The 14,334-nt window shown below is 40.2% G+C and overlaps 1 protein-coding gene across 3 annotated transcripts in view; it reads right to left on the bottom strand.

Moving 5' to 3' along the window:
* LOC109960272 (galactosylgalactosylxylosylprotein 3-beta-glucuronosyltransferase 1-like) overlaps positions 1-13,547 on the bottom strand; it is a 76,461-nt gene extending 62,914 nt beyond the window's left edge. The window contains exon 1 of one of the 3 annotated variants that reach the window (XM_020600241.1): positions 13,008-13,547. The gene's annotated coding sequence lies outside the window, so the exon portion shown is untranslated. The remainder of the gene's footprint in view (positions 1-13,007) is intronic. The other 2 variants (XM_020600240.1, XM_020600243.1) reach the window with 2 other exon arrangements.
* Between the last annotated feature and the right edge of the window lie 787 nt (positions 13,548-14,334).

Below are 14,334 nucleotides of genomic sequence, written 5' to 3' on the forward strand. Positions count from 1 at the left end.
TCAGCAGATAGTCCCTGATGGTCATCTCGGCCGATGGTCATTCATGTACGTACTGTTATATGCTTTGTCACCAACAGTAATTAAATGTGTTTCTCCATGTCCATTTGTCAGTACAAGACTGCTTGCTACACAGCCCCTGTCTTGTTTCTCTCTGACCAGAAAAAGGTTTTCTTAGCTAAGTGGTAAGTACCCAACTTGTCAGATCCCATTGCTTAGTGTTTGATTTGAGCAGCACTGACCCTTACTGCAGCAGTGGGCGAAGCAGGCTCCGTGCGGCAGAAGAGGATACAGCTCTGTTATCAGCCAAAAAGCACAGCTTGGTTTCTTTCACCGGATTTTTGAATATGAGCGTGTCAATACAGCCATTGCACACGGCTGCATATGCCCCTCTGGCGCGATTCCTCCCCAACTGAATCGATTCAGGCTCTGTTTATCTCATTAGCTTGTAGCGTGTAATCAATCACACAAGGGCATTTGTTTCGGGCCTCCAACCCACTGCATATTACAACTCAACTCCTATCTTCAACGAACATTGTTCTGTCTACAGTTATCTTTAGCAGTGACGCTATGCTGAGCCGCGTGTTGCTGAGCACAGCCTCCTGGCATTCACTCAAATGATCCTGTTTCAGTAACACCACATGTGGTGTCCTTGTAGGCAAAGGACAAAGGCCACATTTGTATGAAACATGCACATTTACACACATTCTTTACTAAGTCCAGGTGCATCAGTGTATAAGTGTGCATTATAAAGAATTCTCACTCCAACTCTCAGAAGACTAATGAACAAGGTGCACACTGTCTCTGTTTGCATTATCACAGTGATGTGCTTTAACGCCTTCTTTTATTCTGCTCATTAAATTCCAAGAAGCTCAAGATAACAACCATTTCTTCACATTTTATGAGGTACAGTAATATCACCTCAAACATGTTTGCTGCATTTAAACTGAAAGTAAGAAAGCTTTAATGAGGGGCGAAAACAGGAAAAAGTCACTGCAGTCCAGGTTAAAGTCAGATGTACTGTTCCAGCCTTGACTAAAGGTGTTGTGTACATGAGTTATATCAGGACAACAGATATGAGAGCAGTGGACGTCATCAACCTCTGGCTGGCTAGAGCAGGGACTCTGCCTAAGGCCGTGCAGCAAATGCTGCCTTTGCCAACCTCATTGAGTCACTTTGATCACCATACACCACCGGTGACAACCAACCTCATCACACATACACGTCACCAGGCACCACAAACAATGATTATATTGTCGAAGATACCTAGGTGGCATTTAATAGAACTACCACTTTAGCCTCTCAGCAGCATCACTCAGTAGTAATTTGCAACAAGTGTCTCTGGCAACAGACTTTTGCTCCACTCACTCTGTACTTCATAAAAATGAGGCAGACATAAACAAGACATTCACTTGAGTCTCTCTTGGGAACAAAATGACTACAGTACTGATTCATTCATATTGAAATCCTCTCAAACGACACCAGATTTTTTGAGAGGGAAAACATAACTGGTCCCTCAGTGCACTGTTCTGTTGATCTACAGAAAACAAATCTAAACAGAGCCATTCAAAAATACCTGTCTAAACGACAAATTACTATTCTTGAAGTACTCAGCAACAATAGCTAATACTTAAAATCACTGTGAGACTATACAAGTGGGAGAGTAGATAAATTAATAAATAATAAATCAATGTATAAACCAAAAAAGACAGTTCATTCTATAACCCTAATACAGATTTCATTATTGGTGGTAAAAATTATGGCTTTAAGGATATTCAGCTCATTGGCAGTGGTGGTCTAAAGGTTAGAGAAGCAAAGCTTTGACCGTAAAGGCCCTCATTAACGCCACTGTGATGCCCTTGAGCAAGGCCCTTAACTCCAGCCACTCCAGTGGCGCTGCTCAGTGGCCACAGGTCAGGGCTGTGGTTGTACTGGTCGGCTTTCAGGTGTAAATGTGAAGAGGGCAGCCCTGACATAGAGAAGTACCCTCACAGTGGAGCCTTCCCTGAATAAATAGAGGTACAAAAAAAAAAACCCAGTTCTGAGCTCTTTTTATTCCATATTGCAACTTTTACCAATTTAGACCTTGTCCTAAAGGTTTGCATAAATGTATTTTATATTTTATCAGTGACTGGAATATATTTGATACATAAAAGCACTATAAACTCACATTTACAGTGTCAACCAGCATGGGCAAGCTTCACCAAGGGGTCCCTGATTCTAATTACATTTTGTGCAATTAAAATGTTTGCCTTACAGCAATATGAATGTGAAGGACATGCTGAGGAGGCATCAACGCCCAGTTGATACAAAATACATATTGCATACTATGAATGCAAACATGACAGCTGCACTTCTGTTCCAATAAGTTTGACATATTCTCAAAGCAATAATATTTCGAGTCATCATATCTGTAGTCAGATGGTATGGACAAGCTCAGTAGATGTAGCCTGAGGGGCATCATGCTGCAGCCCTCAGGACTGCATATGTAAACTGCATATTAAAACTGCTCGTTGGGCATAGAAGAATGAGGGCGGGCGTGTGTCACCGTTTCCCCATGTTGTAAAATCAAAATATCAGTCAATAAAAAAAAAAACACTAGAAGTCAAGTCCACCTTATTAGTTGTGAAATTATTAAGAAAACAATGTTTAAGCTCTTTATTTTGTATATGTATTTTACAGTTTGATTACAGTAATTAATTTTTATAGCTGAGAAGCTTTGCAAATTAATGCTGGAGCAAGGCAGGTCAGACTTGCTGCTCCCTGCTCTTATAAAGCTATTAATTAAAGCCCAAAGCAGAAAGGCTATATATGTGCATGGTGCTCCAACTGGTCACTTTGTCCTTTAAAACATTTGACATTGAATCTGTTTTGAAAATTAACTGGATTTTTGACAGCCGCCCACATCAGGTGCTGGAGGGATAGAGAGGATGTGTCAGGGTAAGCATGTCTCATTAATAGAAATTTCAGGAAAGCAGACCTGACTGGACTGGTTATAATCCACATTTTATTGGTATATTTGCAACAACTTCTTAGCATTTGCGAGAGAGACAGGGACACTTTGCCTTCACTGCCAGCGTGTCTGTGTGATTCAGCGATGCAACACTGAGTGAGAGGTAATTGGCACCTACTGCACATTAAATGTCATGCCAGCAACAACAAGAACAGTAACAACATGCTATTGTATCTAAGGCCTGTCATCTTTCACCTTTCAGCACAACTCGGGTTGGTAGCTCTGCTGAGGCTTCTTTTACACATTAAATTCCTCACCCTCATGTCAGTCACATACTTTAAACAGTGTGAACTTTAACACAATTAATTTCACTCATCCATGGGCTTTACAAAAGTTGAAGATACTAAACGTGACCAAGAGAATAACACTGAGATAAAAACTGCTGCGCTGGTGTTGTTGCTTTAGAAATTTAAATATAACAGAAGAACTAACACTAATATTTTATCTAGTATTTCCCTGTTGCAAATGAATACTTATCCATCTAACTCAGTCATAACTGCTGCTGACTTCTAGTAACTCAGAATAGAAAAGCCAGGCATCCCTCTCTGTGCCAATCCCATTTCATACTGTGTAACAAGAATGATTGCACCATGGCAGAAAATGACTTCAACACATTCAGCACTGATGCATAAAAATATAAAATAAAAACATTATGGTTTTAACAGTGTTTTCCTGGGGTAGATTAGTAAATCAAATTGGTCTCAGATCTAAAAAATCATTTAGAAAATGGAAGCCATAATGCAGAAGCATGGCCATTTGGCCCCTTTTCAAACCCATGAGCTACAGAGCTGCAGGCTAGGCTACAAAACACTGGTGGAGTTAGAAGCAGAGGCAGAAGGTGTGCAGCTGTATTCTGATCTGTTAGGCACTATAAACTACTTTAAATCTCATGAAGCTTCTTAACAAGTCCTTTGATCAATATAACCTGCCAGTGGGAAACATGATTTTACTTGGTGACAACCATATGTGTGCACTAGACATCATGCTTCCCAGAGGCTTACCAGAGGAGTCTGGGAACTAAGATAAAAGCATTGTGCCCTTATTGTAGAGAAAATGAACTGAACCCTGACTTCAAAACAGGTATGTAATGTACCTAACTCTGATTTTTGTGTACAGTACCATTACACCCCTAATAGTGTACATTTACAAGGTTTGGATCAATCAACTTCAAACCTCTCATGAGGAGTACGATGGGATCCATTTCAGCATCTCAGTGAACTCAAATAACAAGTAGTCATCTAAGCATTCCCATCCACCTGGGATATAGTTTATGTTCAACTGAAAAAAGGTTTCTATTTGTTAATGACAACAGTTTCGCTTATCATCAACTGAAACAAGATTGGTTAGTCTGTTGATGAATTCTTATATCTTGGCAACATCATGAGCACTGACAGTGGATTACAAAGACACAGCAATATGACTGGATGAAAAGAAATCTATTCTATCATTAACTGTGATTTTTATTTGAATTAGTCAGTTTCAGTCATTAAAATCCCAGTTGCACTTTTTCTCAGAAAATGTGTGTATTTGCTCCATGTGTTGTGTATGTGTGTTAGCCAAAAGGTCACTGTAAATTAAGAAGTAAGATAGATGATAGTGTAGTTCAGTATAGGAGCTGCTTTGAGTCATGACAGTCTGTGCGGACCCTCCTCAGTTCACGGGACTGTAGAGACACAGTCTAGTTAGCCGACTAAGCATGCTGTAGCAAATCTGGAGATCACATTTATACGTGGGGAAGGCTGAAAAAAAAAGACTGGACACTGATCTGAGCTCTCAGTTTGTGTGGCTATGAGATGGTAGGCCTAGGGAACACTAACTAAAACTGACTGTTTTGCAAATTTAGGCCTAAAAATACAGACGCATTATATTGTAGTCATTTTGCATTTGTGTGTGGGGCAACTGTGGTTCAGTGGGTAGAGCAGTCGTCTCCCAACCGGAGAGTTGGACGCCCAAATCACGGTGCCTGTAGTCCACGTGTTGAACTGTCCTTGGACAAGACACTGAACCCCCGAGTTTCCCCCGATGGTTAGAGCCATTGTGTGAGTTGGCGCCGCAGATGGCTGCCATCGGTTCTGTACTGGAAACAAATTCCTTGTGTGTAACATACTTGGCCAAATAAAGGTGATTATTATTTTGCAAATAAGTCATTGGTTAACAGTTCCATAATAGTTACAATTTAACCAACAGGAAAAATGTTTCTCATTTAAGTTCTAATAATAATTTCTGCGAGGCGAATTGCACAACATTGTTATTTATCTGATGTGACTGAATCATCAAGAATCGAATTGAAATTAACTGAGTCTGGATTTCATGTAATGACATCAAATGGAATCAGGAGATCAGCACCGGTATCCAGCTCTAATGAGCAAAGGGTCTTTTATAGATTGCATAACTCTCAAATCTCAGCATTTACACAATACGCAATGAATTTTTATAAAAAAAATTTAAATTCAGCCTAGTTTAACCATAGGTGGACCCAAGGGGTGGCACCGACCACCTCCAGAGTCCAAATGTGATGCCTGTCAGTATTAATGAATGAAAAATGAAAAACAATGACAAATTATTCCCTTAAATACAACTAACATTTTTATGGTGCTTTACAATTAATATTGGTCAAATTATTTTTATTTTATATCTTGCATGCAGCATGATATTTGCTTTCATTTCTCCAATTGTGTTGCTGTGGAATACTTGGCATGATTCCTCAGAAGGAGGGGAACCACAGTGCGGCAGTGACGTCCTCAGCCAGGAGTTAATAACAAGCACTGCCAAAGTTAACTAAGAAAAGCACTGTGTTTGTCACATTTTTAGACAAAATAAACAATTTGATTCTTAATAATTTATGGTTTATTAATTCACAGAACTAGGGGTTTAATTAGAGGTTTACTTTGTATTTCAAATGTGCCACCCCATCCAAAGTCTTCTAGATCTGCCCGTGAGTTTAGCTTTCATTGATTAATTTATCAGAATTTACAGTAAGTAAATTGACTTGGACTCCTGGGTGAGATTTATAAATCTCCAGATTAAACAACATTACAGAATATGGTTTTCCTTTCCTTTGTCTTTGGGAAGTTACTAAAATAATCTCCCAGCATGTTCATACAGTGATCCTTTCCCCCTTCAGAGGACACTTAGCTCTCGTTAAGGCTGGGGGATTTACAACAAAGTTCAAGGAGTTTCTCAAGAGGGTAGTTGACAGAGCCTGTTTGTGCCTCAAAACCAGGACCTTTTGTTGTGCCGTGTGTTTGCCATTACTGTTACCTAATCTGTGATTAAGTACACTAATGATCCCAAGAAGGAGCGGGATGTTTATCAGACTGTAAAAAAGCATAAATGTTATGGATTCACTGCCAAAATCACTCACATTTGGTGGATTTAGATGTGAATAAACTCTTACTGTAAGTATACCTCAGTAATTTTCTTCAGGTTGGCAGAAGAAAAAATGAAAATAAGTTTGGAAACTTTATTTAATTAAAGTTTATATTTACGGTTAAGAACTATTTTGTCATTACTTTATTTCAGTAAGCAGTATATTGTTGATATCTTAAATACTGTATACTGTGTTAGTCTGTTCTACTTTAACTAACACAGACCTCACCTACGGTGTTCACTCCCACTACCAGGTCACATTTTCACTGTGTGGTTGAGTGATGACAAGAGAAGACATCAGTCATTATATGAAATAATCTGGCAGCACGGTGGCACAGTGGTTAGCACCGTTGCCTCACAGCGAGAAGGTTCCAGGTCCTGGGACCTTTCTGTGTGGAGTTTGCATGTTCTCCCCATGCTTGCGTGGGTTCTCTCCGGGTACTCCGGCTTCCTCCCACAGTCCAAAGACATGCAGCTTAGGTTGATTGGTGTCTCTAAATTGCCCATAGGAGTGCATGTGCGTGTGTGTGGTTGTTTGTCTAGAAAATGAATGAATGAATGAATGAAATGATCTTCTCAGCCTCCTGACCTCAGACACTCACAATTAGGCAGAGCATATAGTACAGTATACTAAAGCTTCACAGTTAGCTCCGTGCAACTCCCCTTCCCTTTAAGCTGAACAGTCTGCTAAAGACACAAGCTGTGCCATCTCCACCAGGCTGATTATAGGTTAAGCACATTTTGAGATGAAGGGCAGAGCCGGGCTCTTCCTGCTTTTATGCTTTGTAACTGTGACTCTAGGTGAGAAAGAAGAAAGAGAAAAGGAATGCTTTGTAATCTCTTGGTGACTGTGTGTAGCAGAATGTGCTTTGACAAGGGAGGAGGTAATGCTTGAGGGCCACGTCAGGTGATCTGCTTATTGTTTGTGCCTGTAGATGTTGTAGACTGCGTGTGTCTTTGTGTTTGTGTGGGTGGGTGTTTTTATGTGTGTCTGTATATACTGTACACTATGTGGCTATGCTTCCAGTAGCATCTCTGTGTCTCCTAATATCCAACAGGCCTGATGAATGTGAAAACAACTGATACCACACCGCCAGCTGTCCCTAATACCTTCTTTGTACCATAGCAGTGCTGCCCCTAGAAACCATGGGTAAGCAAATGCACATAATGTGATTAAACAACAGAAAAGTCATTACAAAAAAGGGGTAACTTATTTGAATTATGCTGTTTTACTGATTGAAACATTAAGCAGTATTATAGCCCTCAGTAGCATATCTCTGTGAAAAAGAAAATGATGCTTTATTTTTTTGACACACAGACTAAGTTGTTAAGCAGATGCAAAACACAAGCAACAGCAGCCATTTTCTAAAAGACTAGCAAATTTTTCTTTCCAATAAAATTCTTACTTAAAAACTGAAATAAGATAAATATAAATGCAACCCAAGGATCATTGCTTTTGGCAAATAATGTAATGCAGTCAATGCGTTGCTGTAACTCATGAAGAGTTTTCACAAGTACCTCCTACAGTTTGATCATGATTTTAAAAGGTCAGTGTCAGTATACAAGCAATCAAAAATAGCTACTTCTGGAGACACGTCAACAAAGTGCCAGTCATAATCTTAAAATGAAATGGGTTTTACATTAAAATAAAAACTGAGGAATAATCAGCTTAAAACCCCCTTTCTAAAACAGCACAATGTGGGTTAAAAGGGACAACAACAATGTATTAAAAATTAGGTTGTAATTGATATTTCAACCACTCCATTCCTTTGACTTTACTGTACTTGGCTGTGGCTGATATTGGTTCACTACTTCCAGGATAGCATCCCATTGTCCTCTAAAAATCTCAGAATGTCCTAGTACAGTGATTATAATTGGCATCTTTTGCTGAAATTACTGGAACAAGTCAGGGTGAATTCAACAGCTACAGTAGTTTGGAGGAAATGAACATCTAATTATTCTGTGTTGCTGGTCACTCCGAGCTGATCTGATGTAGTTCAGGCAAACAACACCTGTCCCTGGAGAGAAGGCAGACAGGCTCTGACAGCATGGGTCTGTGGAGCACAGTTTATTCTAATTCCTCTACAGGACATTAATAAGCAAAGATAGTGACCGTCTTAATGGGCAGTCAGACAGATTTTAAGTGCCCCATGGAGTGTAATCCACGGAAGTACAGCAGTACTGCTGCAAGGCCCAACAGACTGTTCTTAGCCTTCATTTTGCAATAACTCTGCTTATAAGCTGTTCATTAAAAAGAACACGTGCCCATTATGTTTTAAGCCCTGCCTCTGAGATCACCACGAGCCACAGTCAAACCGGGTCATCAAATATTTCCATACAATTTAGATTTAGGGACTTATGTTTAGTGCAAAAAAGCAGATGACCATTCTTATAAGCAGCCTTTACCTATTAATGTAGATCTGACCTCCCTCTTTATTATCCTGATACAAACTGAACACAATGAAATAATGTAAAAAAATTAAAAAAAAAAAGATAATAGTTTATCATAAACATCCAGGGCTGGCCAGGGAATTTCAAGGCAAAGTTCAAAGATAATGTCACAAATTGACATTTCATTTAGGGCAAATTGTTATTATTTTTTCAGTTGTTCTTTTTGCATGATGACCTCGTTACTGAAAAGTATAGTGATCTGTATCCTCATGTTATAGGAAACACAACAGCTTGGATTTATGATCATCTAAAATCTGGGTTTAAATCAGTTTATCCAGTGTAGACCTCTTTTTCAAAATTGCTTTATTTTCAGGTAAAAATAGGTAAAACTGGCATAATGAGCCCTACTTTTATGTTCATTTTATTAACTTGAATTAAGCACTTTGATTACAATATTCTGTTTCTGAAGTCAGCCAGTAATTCACCACACATAGTAATATATAACCAGTGCTTACTGACCAAAATTTAATAAAACAACAATCACAAACTGGTATTTTTTTGTGGTCTTGCAGAGGGCAGTGTATGTGGTGCAGCAAACTACTGAATATAACATTTTCATCCTACGCTTAGACTCTGTGACTGCAACTGTGTGGCGCTGTAGCATCAGTCTGGCCAACAGCCACAGTGAAGATCAATGTCCCCCCCATAATCACTGCACTTGTGAGAGCAGTGCACACTATGACTGAATTACTCCAGTTATATGAACCTAAGTACATGTATACACTTCATATACAGAGTATCTGTTGTATGTGACAAAGGCGGTGTTTTATTCTCGTCTGCTGCTTCAGCCCTCAGTTGCTGTAGGGAGGACAGCTCCATGAGTGAATCTGCAGAGAAGCTCAGTTACCTTCAAAGAGAAACCTACAGCACACACTGACATCAAACACAAATGAATTTTGCCCAGCAGAGTAGGGTTCAAAAACTTGTATCAGTGGGCTCTCAGAATAGGCAGACATTTCACGCACACCCACTTGTGACCCTATGTTGCAAAAGCTCTGCAGCCTTGTCAGTAGCTTTCAAAACATTTGTGTAAAGACTAATCCCTTCGTCTTGTCAGGTGTTATACACATTATTACACTGTGCAACGATGTGTAAAATACAGCTGTGCTACCAGCGATGAATGTGTGTACTCTGCATGTGGACATGCGATGTCTGCATTTCTACAAGATAATAGATACTCATTTACCAGTATTGTATGATAGCTGGGTTGTAATGACACTGACTGTAAAGCAGTGTTTTCCCAATACTGTATACATAATGAACGCTGTTGCTGAAATTTCACGTTTCATTAATATTCATGACAAAATGCAACCACTGCAATTTGCACTTTCTACACTGAATACAGTAAACCTGGGCTAGTAATAAACAAAGGGGACTTGTTGGCAAAGGCGGTAGAAATAAGACATAGGCACTAGAATTGAGTTAAATCAAGTGAAAATTTGTGATGAATGTCCACAACAAGGTGGCTGTTAAAAGGCAAGTTAAGCGGTTACTAGGTGATCCTGTTAGGCTACACAGCCTGTTCTACAAACTGCTGTAATACCTGCACATTATGCATGAATTACACAGGTTGGGCATCTAATTAAATAGATATTACGGTGGTGTACTGATGTCAGCAGGGAATACTGGCAAACCTTAAGGAGGTGCCAAATTGTGTGATCAGATAAGATAAGATAAGAAATAAAACTATGAATATTTGTTTTGCACACAAAATCTAAAGTTGTGCTCAAACCATTTTTGATAAATTAGATATTAAACTTTTAAACACCCCATTAATGCTCAAATGACATGGTGAATTAATGGGTAGCTGAGACCTACATAAAAATGTCAAGTTTAGTTTCTCCAAAACACATAGCACATAGTTTTATTTTTGCCAGCACAAAAGTTCACAGACGACACACGGATGAATAATAGTATAATATAATAATAGTATCATCGATATCCCGATCATCATGTGTCGACTTCAAAGAGGCACAAGCTAAACAGGTGCAGCTTTGTTGTGCACAGAGACCGTGTTAGTGAAATTATATTTGAATTACCAGATGAAATTAAAAGATGGGCTCATTAAAAAAAGAGAGGATGATGTGATCATGGAGGAGCTGAGGTCAGTAAAGCAAAGTAGGCATGTGACCTAGTCACCTGCTTAGATAATGAGGGGATGTTTCTTTCACAAGTTAATGTGTAAATGCTTGGCACTTATGAAAAGAGGATGCACATGTAACAGCGCTGCTGCTGCAAAAATTTTAGCAGAAACACTTATAATGTATTTTAAAACAATTCCGTGGCTTCCTCACATTTTACTACTTTACAGTATTAATACAGAGTTGTGCATTCAGCTCTCTAATTATTATATATATGTATGTTTGATTTTCCAGTAGACAGTTGGAAGGAGTTGAACAAACTGATTGAAAAGATAAAATACGCTGAGCGCTAGATAAAATAAAAGCTGGCAAAGCATATAAAATAACAACAACTGTGCACTCACAACTTGGACAACTAAATACAAATTCTATAACACATGTATGTGCGGCTGAGGCAAGAGGGACAGCCATGCACACAGAATGAAATGACAAGCCGTCAGTAAATGAGACCTAGATGCTATTTGCCGACTGCCAGACTGAGCAGGAGCTAAATATGGTCCGAGAGTGAAACACTACTGAAGCATGTTAATATCCATGAGAGAATCAGCTGGGGACATACACAGCTTTATGTCATGTCAGCACGATGCACAGGTTGAGGAATGGGTGCCAGTTGTTACTAAACTATGATGCAGACAAGAAGTACACAGTTCTGTTGTTTTATTGAGGAATAAATCTGTGTTATTACAGTGTGGATTAATAGGCACACAGCCCTCCACTGACCAGAGGTTTGGGGTCACATTTACACATACTCACTGGATAAGTATCAATTAGCTGCTTAATGGCACTTTGATACTCTTTTTTTTTTTAAATCTGCAGCTATTTTTTTCTTTTTGGACATTTTTATGATGCTTTTTCAGATACAGTAGCTTGATTGTAAAAATATGAGCTAGAGAGTGAGCATATTTTCCCAGTGTCATGGTGTCAGTGTGCTGTGACCTGCCCAGTCAGAACTTCCAGTCAGAGTCAGGCTGTTGATCTTGACACATAAGTAAGGACTTATGAACTGAGCTCAACACAGTGACCACACTGTGCAAGCTTTTCCACAGAGACGACTCAGAGTCCCTGTTAACTACAGAAATACATATAATTAAGCACTGAACCCTTCAATATTGACACTGCCAATGCACATTTCACATGCACACTAAGACTGCTACCCCATCACTATACCAGAACAGTATTTTTTTTTTTCAGAATGAAGGAGCCGAGCTGCTCGTGCACCTGTGCTGTTAAAAAGCAGAACATCCACCACCACTGCATCCTTTCAAAAGGAGCCAAGATTTCCTAACTCCTGAAGGTGTCAGAAATGAGAATGTACAGCCCACTTAACTCCGACTCAGGCTTCCCTTTTCTTGAGCCACTGCCCTTTTTTTGTTCGCTTCTCTGGACAAGTTATTTTCTCTCTGGAAGGTAGTGTACCGCTCCCCAGGGTCACCAGCAAAAAGTGCTCTGTCAGACTTTGCTTTAGAAAGCATACAGTGCATTTTGTTCTATCCTACTCCCACCCCCTTTATTTTGAGTCTTCATATTGTATATTTTATTTATTTCATGGGATTCTTTTAGGAGGTCAAATTCATATTTCATGAAAAAGTGAATTTAATTTGCATTTACCAGATTAACTCATTGAATCCAAATTATAACTGGACCTTGCACTGCAGCAGCTCTGCTACTCAGTTAAATGAAAAAAAGCTCTTCATGTCCTTTTGCAATCTCAGCACACAAAAAGCTCACCATGAAGATTATCAGCAATTCTTTTCATCAGGCTGACGCTGACTCTTCTTCTCCCCTCAGCTCACACTGCCTGTCTGCGGCATCCAGCATGCATAGATTGTCCCTCACACTTCCACCGTGCCGCTGCACAAAGCGACCCAGGGACAAAGATGGCAATCTTGCCACGGCTGTTCCAAACCTGATCGGCATGGAAAGTGGCTCATCTCTGTCAAGCCTATGTACAAGTGCCTCTCAGATCTATATCTGACCCAGCTGTCCAATCACATACAGAGGGGAAAAGGAAGATAAAGTGGTATCATCATGTTTACCTCATCCAGAGACTTCAGTAAGAGACTGCCATTCCCAGCACATGCAGCAGAAGGACTCCCATTCATTCTAGAAATCCTGTTTTTGTGCCTGCTGTGTGTCGTCCCCTCCTTCCTCATCCTTGTCCCTTGTCAAAATAGAGGCAGCATTCATAGCATCCCTTTCTATTATTCTGCTGTGCCAGCTGACACCCGCCTTCATGCCTTGGATGATAGAAATAAAGAAAGAAGGAAATATAAAGCAAAGAGAGGACACAAGCTCCCAGGATTTATTGTTCTCCTCGCCAGGCACAAACAGGCGCATGAGGGGAAACGTCAGAGTGGCAGCGATGTATGCCTTGCTCTTCACCTCTTCTTTCTTGTGCTCTCCCTCCCACCCTTCTCCACTGTACCTCTCTTCTCCCTCTTTGTATCTCTCTGTTTCTCTGTGTCCGTAGCTCGTCGGTTCACGCAGACGCAGGCTGCTCTATCATGATGGGTGAGACAACTCTACGCGTGCAGGGACATCTGTGAATGTGCTTATGTTGGGGGACTAAAGTAGCCCCTTAGCTGAGACTGAGACCACCCTCCCCTCCTCCCTTCCAAAGACGGGCTTTCTAATGGCATGTACCATTAACGCTTGGAGCAGGGTGGGCTGCAGCATTGAAAGGAGAGGGGGATGGAGAGAGAAGGAAAGAGGGAGTCACTCAGATAGAGGAACAGAAAGAAAGAAAGGAGAGAGATGGAGAAGAAGTGTTGTAGAAGATGTGGTCAAAGACACAAGCAGAGTCCAGTAAAGAGATCAGAGGTCTGTGCTTCCTGTATTCCCATTATACAATGAACTGAACAGGCAGTTAACTGTTTGTAACTGGCAGACTGTACAAGCGCTACACTTCTATGTTTTTGTTGTAGTTTACACATGACCTCACTCTACAGCTCCTTCATGCCAACAACTTGGACATATGTAAAGTCAATGTGTAAGACAAGGGTGTATGTTAAATGTGGTAGCAGTAAATTACTTCTGGAAGAGCTGCAATTGTGTCACAGATAAAGCATTTCCATATGCATGACTGGCTGCACAGTGGCACACATGCAGAAACATATTGTGGAAACTGCACTGAGGGAACAAAATTTTGCATGCAAGCATGAGTAAATAAAGAGTCTGTCTGTTGCGGAGGTGAAACAGCGTCTGGTGTGAGAATTTAAAAAACCAGCTCACCTCCTCTGAACCAGACAGGGCTCTCTGAGGAGCTGAGCCAGGAGGGCTGGAACATGAAGAGGCGGCTCTAGTCAAGGGTTTTGCAGATTACACCAGGAAAAACAAAATCATGGGAAGAAACAGAGAAAAAAA

This window comes from Monopterus albus, unplaced genomic scaffold (genome assembly GCF_001952655.1).
Source record: "Monopterus albus unplaced genomic scaffold, M_albus_1.0 scaffold46.1, whole genome shotgun sequence".
NCBI lineage: Eukaryota > Metazoa > Chordata > Actinopteri > Synbranchiformes > Synbranchidae > Monopterus > Monopterus albus.